Source organism: Hibiscus syriacus, unplaced genomic scaffold, assembly GCF_006381635.1.
Source record: "Hibiscus syriacus cultivar Baekdansim isolate YM2019G1 unplaced genomic scaffold, ASM638163v2 tig00110239_pilon, whole genome shotgun sequence".
NCBI classification, from domain to species: Eukaryota; Viridiplantae; Streptophyta; class Magnoliopsida; order Malvales; family Malvaceae; genus Hibiscus; species Hibiscus syriacus.
In genome coordinates this window covers 3,220,306-3,231,352 of record NW_024062641.1, presented here as the reverse complement: position 1 = coordinate 3,231,352, position 11,047 = coordinate 3,220,306, and the positions used below count along the sequence as shown (strand labels likewise).

Sequence of the window (11,047 nt, the reverse complement as noted above, 5' to 3'; positions counted from 1 at the left end):
TTCTTGGCGCGTGGATGAGTGAAGGGAACACATGAGATACACGCGCGTGGTTTGGCTTCCATGATTGGTGGCTGGTGGTACTTTGGGAAAACCCTAGGGTTCCCAACATTGTTAAGGTTATGGGCTTTGTTAGGCTCTCTTGTAATGGTTTGGGTAATGGATAAGAGTGGCATTTGGATCGTTTGTATTGGAACTACAAAACAAAAGCATTATATTAATAAAAGTATCTCTTATTTTCAAATATATATATATATATAATCAAATAATACTTACGATAATTAAAAGTAATACTAATAATAGATAGTAATAATTAAAATAGATAATAATGTAATATTAAATTATATAATAATTATGTATAATACTAATAAGGGTAATAATAATGTATATAATAATAATTAATAATAAGTAGTAATTAATGATAATTGGTAATAATAAATAATAATAATAAAAGATAAAATAAAAATACAATGAAATTTAAATTTAAATTTAACTCTGAACGAAAACGAGTGTCTATAGTTATCCCTCTTTGCCCATTATCATGTAAAGAAAATAGGGCAAAGACAAAAAGGAAAAAGTTTTTTTCCGATACCAAATTTAAATGTCCGAGACAACAATAATCTTCTCATTTTAAGATAAACTCTGAATATAGTATTGTTTCCTTAATGTCAATACATATTTATTTCTTTTTCCATAATCATTAAGTCTAAAAACAACCTACTACATTGAAATCGAGGATGCCAAGTCGTGGTTAGTGATTGACGCTAAGCTAGGGAAATGATCTTACTCCTTTCTCTGAATGTCGCTAACTCGTAATCGGTGGGTGACTTGTTCCTCCTTCTAAAATATCTTGAATCTGGGAATGATCTTACTCTTTCCTCTGAAGGATTATAAGACGTAATAGTTGGGTGATTGATTATTTTGCTTGTGGAATTCAAGTTGAGATATATTCATCCTCTTGTGAAATAAGTCAAATTTTTTTTGACTCCTCTCAGCGAATTAAGTCAAGATGAAATGTTCTTCACGTCGGATATCCTCCGGTGTGGAGTTGAAATCTAACTAAAAAATTTAGGCTGGGAAGTATCTCCTCATCGTTGAGCTAAACTAAATCACACTCAATCTTGAATATGAATTCGAACCCAATATCCTCCTTCGTGGAGTTAAAATTAACTTTTAAACTATTTAACTAGAAAGTGGTGCATTGTCGTTGAGTTAAGATAAATTGCATTCAATCCTTGATGCAGTTCTGGGTCAAATATTATTCGTCGTGATGTTGAGACTTGGCCTGAAAATTTCAACTAGAAACTAGTTCATCGTCACTGATTTAAGTTAGACAACATTTGATTCTGAATTGGTTTTAGAACCCAATATCCTTCATATGGAGTTGAAATTGACTTCAAAAAGATCTGTTTGAAAGATGGCTCACCGTAACTGAGTTAAGGCAAAATGCAGTTGGTTCTTGATGTGCTTTCGGGTCAAGTATCATTTGTCGTGAAGTTGAAACCTGTCTTAAAAACTTTAACTAGAAACTAGTTCCTCCCCACTGAGTTAAGCTATAATACAATCAATTCCAAATTGACTTTCAAACCCAATATCCTCCACCATGGATTTGAGATTAACTTCAAAACGATTTGACTGGAAAATGGCTCCTCACAGTTGAGTTAAGCCAAAATGCAGTCAGTTCTTGATGTACTTTCGGGTCAAGTATCCTTCGTCATTAAGTTGAAGCCTAGCCTGAAAACTTCAATTGGAAACTAGCTTCTCGTCGTTGAGTTAAGCTAGAATGTATTTGACTCCAAATTGGATTTCGAACCCAATATCCTCTTCCGTGGATTTGAGATTGACTTTGAAAAGATTTGACTGGAAAGTGGATCATCACCGCTAAGTTAAGCCAAAATGCAGTCGGTTCTTGATGTACTTCCTAGTCAAGTATTCTTCATCGTGAAGTTGAAACATGGCCTGAAAACTTCAATTGGAAACTAGTTCTTCACCGTTGAGTTATGCTATAATGATGTCGATTTTGAATTGGCTTTCAAACACAATGTCCTTCGTTGTGGAGTTAAGATTAACTTCAAATAGATTAGATTGGAAAATGGCTCCTCACCGTTGAGTTAAGACAAATTACAGTCAATTATGGATGCACTTCCCGGTTAAGTATGCTTCGCTGTGAAGTCGAAACTTGACTTGTAAACATCAATTGGAAAGTAGCTTTTCATCGCTGAGTTAAGCTAAATCACCATCGACTTTGGGTATTCATGAAAACCTTGGTTAAAAGATAGTTCCTCATTGTTAAGTTAAACTATGTTGCGGGTGACTCCTCCATCGTTAGTTAAGTCAATCCTGAACATCTTTCGAGCTCAATATCCTTCATCGTGAAGTTGAAATTAACTCAAAATCTATTGACCTTTTGTAGGCCAAATTGATTAAGATGTAGCTTCTTAACAGCCACGTTATGGACGACTCCTCCGTCACGAGTTAAGTCAATCTCAAGTGTACTTTGAGTTCGATATTCTTCACTGTGAAGTTGAAATTGTCTCGAACAATTTGCAAAATTGTGTACATGTATGCAATGCAAGTGAATGTCATGTCCTTATGCATGCCTAAAATTCAATTGTGTCATTTTTGGAATCTTCATTTTTGAAAAGAAGTCTCGAATTTCTTCTGCTAATCTTTACATTCTCTCATCTTAAAAATTTCTTGATGTTTTGTAAACGACTTTAATCGTTCCGTTTTATGGAGTCATTATTTCTTCATGAATCAAAGAATTTCTTTGGGTATCTTGAAACATTTATATGAGTGTGTCTTTTCCAATACTCATTTTTTCGAAGCATAAAGGCCATCAAGATTGAACTCAAGCCATTCCCATAAGTCTCGTATCGAAACCTCTATTAGCCTCTAAAACACCTGCACTTTCTAGAAAATTTTTGTATAGTAATACAAAATGATCTCTTTTCGAAATGAATAAATTACTTTTACTTAATTTCAATGTGAGATGCGAATAACAATTGGGCTTTCAAAGGAAAGGGATTTTTGTCTTATTTATACGAGTGGAAAGTTTTTTTTTCAAGCACATGGAAAATGATTTGAAAAAAGAAAGAAAATAAGGAGCAGATTGGTGCCCCATATATCAATGATATAGATTCATTTGAACTAGCATGTCATTCAGTGACTCGTGTGTAGCTTACATCACAGAGACCTCAAAGGTCATTTTAATGGTGCAAAATTCCTCCCAAATCATCAAGTTTTCTAATATTTTTGGATGATGTAACCGAATCTCTGGCTATATTCAATTTCAATCTGATACTTTCACTAATAATGTCTTTTCAATTTAGAACATTCTTGTGTACGAATCCTGACTCGTTACTCAAGTCACCCTTTGTAGGTTTTCAACTTGAAGCCTCATTTGATTTCAAAACGCCCTTTACGACTTTTCATCTTAAACTCTCCTTTATTGTTTTATAAAGAATTTAGAAATAAAAGACTAAATCTGCATGCAAGATGAAATATTAAGATAATCTCTTTCATTTAGAAATTCGTGTATGAGTAGAAATGACTTTTTAGGCACATAACGTAGGTTAATTAGGGCTCACGGTTATGAAAGAAAGTGATATACATGCTCAAACATACATTTAAGGGTGATTGAACCAAGGATCAAATCATTCGTTCGTTTTCCTCGAATTTATTTCATCAATTATTTTCTTCTTGCTTCTTTTTTATCCTTCTATATTATCCATTTGGGGGGGTTTCACCCTAGAGGTCATTCCTTTGACAATTTGAATTTTAGAAATAGCTTCAATTGACCAACATCGTGGTTTGAGATCACTTCATTTGTGGGAGTCTTTACACATGCCCTTTTTTGTCCTATTTTTTTCGAATTTGATATCTCAACTTTTTGAGTACAAGTTATCTCTTATCACTCTTGATTCAAAACATATCACATTTGGTTAACCAAGCAGTGTTTTGTCGTTGATTATCTTCACTCGTGTGAGCATATTTTTCTTCGCCTTGCCCCTTGTGTGGGGAGTGATCCTTGGTTAGCGTTAAATCAAAAGAAATATATTTAAAGCTCAAATGGGGACATCAAGATATATGTTTTACTTTTTTGTGAAAGGGATAGAAAAAAAAGGTCGTTCATCATTTTATACATAAAGATCTTCATGAAAGAGATATCCTCAAGGGGATATATATTCAAAGTTAATCTTTTATTAAAAAAAACATTAATGCATGATGATTATTTTTTCTATTTTGATTTTCTTGATTTTTTTTTCTTTCTGCCCCATCATCTGAGCTCATTCTTCTCATATTATCTTGTTACTCAATGTCATTCGAATGTTGTGAACTGAAAGTCACCATTTCGATGTTGGCCACCAAAGTACTTTGAGTCCCATTTGTCTACATTTTTGTTACACTGACTTGCATTTTGGCTTGATTTGGTAGTTTATGGATTATGATGTTTTTGCCTAGCCTCGGCATATCTTGATATGTTTATCCAAACGCATAAATCATTCAAACTTTGTTGTGCTTCAGCAGAAAAAGTTGTCTATTCCTCAAATCCTAAGATTTTGATCTTTTCTTTATGAGGCATAATTTGTTTATCCTCTTTTGCCATTTTCAATAACTCGAAAGCCAAGTTATATTTTTTCTCATTGCCACACTTTTCAATTTCTCAAACACATATAAATTGCTCAAAAACAATTTCTGGATCAGTGTCATTGTTATCCATATCATTGATATCCATATCATTGATATCTAAGACTTGAAGAAAAGTGAGGGGGAAAATATATACACACATACATGCGAGAGAAATCATCTCACATAAAAAGTAAAAACAAATAATACATACACACACAAAGAATTAATGAATACAGAAGACGTTTCCAGATAAAAATTTAGAATGCATCCTTTATTGAAACTAAATAAGAATAGCTTATTCACCCTGAAAAAATATCATATATTGCCTTAGGTATGACCAATTAGGGAAAGTTTTGGTATTACTCTGAAAAAGATTTGAAAACCAGATCTATCAATCATGTTTGCACTATCTTCCATTATGTCATTTCCAACTGTGATTACAAACTTTGGCATTGATTGCGCCACCGCTTTTTCAGAAATCCCAGCCCCAAGGATGTTTGCAAAGTTTAATCTAGCTAATTCTTTGACTATATGGCTAATCATAGAAGCCTAACCTTGCACGATGGAATTTAGAACAATCTTTTGATTCATAATCATATCTTGTTGCAGTCTTAAAAAACCATCTTCTAACTTCTCAATCTTTGTTCCATTTACTTTGCTTTGGATCAAATGTTGTAGGGATATAGTGAGTCTAGTGCTTGTTCCTTTCACGATAAATTGTTCTTCATTAGTCACTTATGTATAATGAATGATGATTAAAATGTTAGAGAAATTAAAATGCAAAAAAAAATTCAAAATGTATGATTAATGCATGAATATTTGGATGTATTGATCCAAAAATATATGTCATAATAAATAACCTTCATTCAAAAAAAAGTGTTATTACAATGAGACCAAATACATTTTAGAGGTACTTGAGCTAGATCTTCTAAACTTTAGATGGTTTTAAGCATGTTGACAAGTCTCCTTGCTTCATCGTCATTGATCGGGTACCTTGTTTCCCCAGTTCCTCTTCCCAAGTCTTTCAGGTGATGAGTCATCTTGTGACATTGACTAGGAACTCCCAAATGATTTCATCCCTTATCGTCACTTTTATTAAGCTCGTTCCCATCAAAAGTACCACTTGCTATCCTCCATCAGATGAGACTAGCTGAAGTTCGCTCGCTTTCTTCACGCACAATACTTGTTCCTTGTGCATTTGGAGAGACTACTTTAATTCCATTATGCTTTTGATTGACTTGATCTACTATCACAATCTGTGTCAGGTTTTAAATGGATTCGATCTATCTAGACCCTTTCATAGTGCACCGAAGTCATGTTTTCCTCGATAGTGGACATCATGTCTTCAAGTTTCTACTTGCCCCATATGCTTCGTAGCTTCCGGACGTCGTACTGCTCAATCGAAGTGCAGCCAGCTAACTCTTGACACGTAGCTATCTTGTAGACTGTCTAGTTTCTCTTTTCGAGTCATCTCATACCATAGTTGTACCTCCGCATTTTTAACTTTTTGCATCATAACCCATCTTATCCATGAATGAAAACTATTCGATGTTGACGATCGCGGATCAACACCTCTATGAAATGATACAGATGATATTACATAAAATGAAAAAGAACAAAAGAAAATAAGTTAGTGTGGTGAGTTAATAAAAACAAAAGTATGACAGTTCCTACCCCACGTGATATCTACCCTGAATGCTTTGTTTCTACCCGAACATGATTTCTATCCTGCATGTTTTTTGATAGAGTAAATTCTAAAGGCATATATTTCAAGTTCGCATGCTTTGAGCAGTAAATTTAAGGCAAGAAAAAGTCAATCAAGCATGTGGTTTTGGGGTAGGCTTTAATCTCACGCAGCAACATGGTTTTAGTTTTAAAAAAGGGACATGAGTTCTCTTTGTCGGTGCCCCTTGGGCTAGCCAGACCCTTGATTCTAAACTCATCACAGGCTTATGAAGACCAAGTTCTCTTTACAGGTTGCAGATTATCAATGTTGATGATACTTAAAATATGACATAAAATTTACGGGACAAAAAAGGAAAGGTACAAATAGCATGGGAATGCCAAGGGATTGTACATTGACCACGGTGAATAGCATAAAAATTCCACTAGGAAAAGGAAGTCTTCTTTCAAAGGGACTAACAACTGTAGCAAAACCACGCTCAAGGAAACCTGTGCTAGGTCAACAAGATCATCCTTCAAGCTCAGTGACAATGTCAATACATCCTTATCAACAAGATCCAGCACTACACTTATATTCTTTCCCCATTCAAAATTTTTAAAAAAAATGTCAAGCAAGGAAAATATTGCAACATAAAGATTCAATGGCCATCAGTTAAGCTTACTTTCTATACCTAAGAAATCTACGAGTACAGTCGGTAAAAAGGCTCCTATTCAAGGCCGCAGGAAATTAAGAAATATCTAGTTAGGTAAGTGCAAAATCAACATGCATGTTCTACAGAGGGCCAAACTAACCAGGAAGAAAACAGTAACTGCAATGTCCAATGAACGCATGATTACTAGTTCAATTTACATTATGGATTTGTACTAAATAAATGTGCAATGCAAAAGCTATATGTAAAGCATATTTTGCAATATAACTATATTTTCCTGCGCAGATCTTTTAAGCTTGATGGCAACCGAAAGGAGATGAGTTTGTTATCATATAGTGACATCGTTAGAAAGGTCTCTTGTCCGGTAAATTTATGCTATACTAAATAATAATTTTTAACATCTACCGACATCTGGAACTTGAGTGCAAAAGATCCATGAAATTTCGTTAAAACATGCTACAAGAAAGACTCGCCTCTTCAATGGATTCATGGTAGTAAACAACTCCACTCTTGAATTCAGACCGGTTCTGAGGAAACATCAAATACTCCCCAGATTTAATCAACCAATCATGGTTCTTCAGATATGCTGCTAGCTTTGGATGAGCCACATTCTTGTACAATATCTGCCAAAACAATTAGATTGCCACAACATTAGAACTCAAAATGCATTAGCATATATTCAAATTCATAACAGAGAACAAATCAACCTCATTCTATATGTATACAACCTTCAATTTACTTTCCGGCCAGTGCACTGGAGAATCATTACCATCATGGGAAAGGGGAACAAGACACATTGGAGGAGCTTTGGGGCAAGTCCTCTCTCTATGCCCGTAGCCCTGCAACCTTCTGAAGCCACTTTCAACATCAATACATGGCATATAATTATGCTTGCTCCTTGTGCTACATATTTTCCAACTATAATGAGCTTTCGGATGGAAAACAAGACTTTTAATCAGGGATTTAAATAGCATTCGTGGTCGTGTCGCGTTTATCACGGTTGTGGATATAACGGTTATCATCCCGGTTACTGCGGATGTCGCGGTCGTGAATTTTTTTAAATTTCGCACAATTTACCCTAAAACATAATAATTATAATTATAATGTTAAGGAGTGATTAAAATAGTAGCAATCTGAAAGTTTAAAAAATAAATTGAAAAAATTTCAAGTTCAATGAGAAAATAGGAGAGAATAGAAAGTTAAGTGATGATTTATGTAGTTTACCCTAATTAAAAAGAATAGAAAGTTAAGTGACCCGAACCACCGCAGTTTAGTCTTCTGCCCTCTCTAACCATCTCCTACCTCCTTCTCCCACTATTTCATCCCAACATATTCTTTTCCTTCCCCAAAACAAATGGATCAAATGGGTTTAACCATATTGTTATATTAAACCAAAATTCTCTTTTATTCTATGATTTTTTCAATCCACGTATAATGAGGAATCAACCGCTCCAGTGCAGTGGTTTCATACTTTCATTTTTCTCTGATTTTTGACTCCTCGTCTCCTCCCTTGTTTCCTCTTTGGCCTCCACTCTTTAATTATTTATTTTCTCATGGGCCACGGCTAAAGTTTGGTCGATTGAGCACATCTCTTTCTTTTTGGCCTCCGCTGCTTCTACTTATTCTTTTTTTTAGTCACGGTTGAATAATGAGGATAGGTCCCGTTATCGACGTTATTTACCGTTAAACGCTAAATTGCGGCCGCGACGGACCGTTATTGGTGTGAATCCATTACCAACCACAAAAATCATGAAAACTAGATTTCGGATGGCAGTGCTACCGCAATATCACAGCCGCTATCAAATTTTTGGTCCGCAATTTGAAACCCTGCCTTTGATCTTTCTCTTCTACCCATCATTCTCTTTTCTACCATTTCCTCGGGCTCTTGTTCCACTGATTCAACAAGATCAGCATCGCCTTCAATCTCCCCCTTTTCTTCTTCACCATCTAAACCTTCTTCGTTGCCATCCACTACTACATCTCCCTCCATTTCTGTCTCCTTTTTGGCTTCTTCACCTTGAGATTCTTCTTGCTTCTGTTTCTCTTGATTTTCTTTTGGTACTTCACTAGATACCTTTGGCATATCCTTGTCCCTTACCTGTTTGAAACATGTTTCTCATTCTTTTTCCCATGTTAATGAGCAGGTTAAGGAAAAGACCCGTTCACCTTTTTCTCATCTTTTTTCTTTAAATTTGGATTCGACCTTTTTGTGATCATTTGAATCACGTTTTTCTAATTCATTTCCCTTGGATTTGCTTACCATTGTGCTTGAAGCTACAGGTTCAGCGATGTCATCAAAGTTCTCACTTTGAACAGTAACAGAAGTAGAAGGTGAAGAGAAAATGGACCAAACAAAAATAAAACAAAGATCCAAGATCGCCACTGCTGTCATCTTTACACAAACCCCATGCTGGCGCTTCACTTGTCGACCAAACCGAGCTAAAGCCATGTCCTTTATGTTTCTCAAGGGTCTCAATAAATGCTCCTAGATGTAAACAAAAACAGCACACCAAACAACGAAATCTAGTTCTCAGATGGGAGAAAAACAAAGGATGAAAATAGATATGCTAGTAGCAAGAAAGATTTGTCGAAATCTGAAATGAAGCTTGAAAAAAACTGGAAGCCTCTGACCCTCGAGTTATAATTAGAATGAAAGTGAAAAAAAAAGCAGTAACAAGGATTAGCTTTCGAGAAGTGAAATCTTAGAGTACCCGGATTTGGAAAACGGGTAATTAAACATGAGGTTTATAATTTTTAGGGAAAAGTATATAAATAGTCCCCTAACTTTTAGGTATATTTCATTTTGGTCAATCAACTTTTGAAAATTGCAATAAAGTCATCTAACTTTTAGATCGTTTTCATTTTGGTCTCTACCATTACCTCCATTAGTTTTTGCTAACGTGGATGTAACACCCCTAACCCGTATCCGACCCGGATCCGAGTCCGAGATATCACATTGACTTTTCAAAACTCTTTTCTTTACAAATCCATAAAATCTTAAATTCATCATTTAAGAAAATGAGTATTTTACATTAATAAATACAATCAAATTGTTTTACAAAACCGATCAGAGCATATTCAATTCAAATCTTGTAACTACAAGTCAACTAAATTTTATAAAACAAAATACATATATTCAATATGTTTCTGATCTTATCTTCGTAAGGAAGATGCTGACCTGTCTTGCTCATCTTTACTTCTCTTCTCGCTTTCCAAACCTACGTGTGAAACACTCACACGCTAAGTCAATGACTTAGTGAGGCATGAAAAACATGTAATATTACTCTACTCATATCAATACAATTAATACTATCATATCAATGCAATTAATACTATCATATCATATAAAAAGCATATATCCTTTCATATAACCGATACACACATATACATATATCATTAACATGCTTATCAGTACTTATAATATTATCAATAATTTCTTTTTATCATATAAGCATATACTGAACATTTCTATACACATCATAGAACACATATATCATTTCACAACAGATCACACATAGTATCATACCAATTAATTTATTTACTCTCTTTAAAGCCCATGTACACTTCTGAGAATTTAAGGTATGTGAGTACATAGAGGTTGTGCACATATGCTGTCACCACAGCTCGTATAATTCCCACTAGAGGCGCGTAGAATTTGTCCCAAAGGACCACTATGTCTCGAAGGACCACTATCCATATGTTTCAACGAACATAGGTAACTGTCCATTTGTCCCGAAGGACATAGGTAATCTTGTCCATATGTCCCGAAGGACATAGGTAACCCTTGACTCTTGGCATGCCAACTATACCTCTAGCTCTCAATACAAATAACATGGGCATTATTTTTATACTTATCACATAGTCACTTGTTCATATCACATAATACTTTCACATAGCTCTTTATCCCATTCTCATATGATCACATAATCATGTAGTTCACTTCCATATATTTCACATATCATTTATACATGTAATCCCATGGTTTATTTCTCGTGTAATTCATGTCACTTCTCATATGATTTCATATTCATACGTCACATAGCTCATATCACTTTGCATGGTTTCACATAAACATATATCATATA

The 11,047-nt window shown here is 34.7% G+C and overlaps 1 pseudogene; it reads right to left on the bottom strand.

Annotated features, from left to right (window-relative positions):
• Positions 1–7,408: 7,408 nt before the first annotated feature.
• LOC120114677 lies at positions 7,409–9,710 on the bottom strand (annotated as a pseudogene).
• Positions 9,711–11,047: the final 1,337 nt, after the last annotated feature.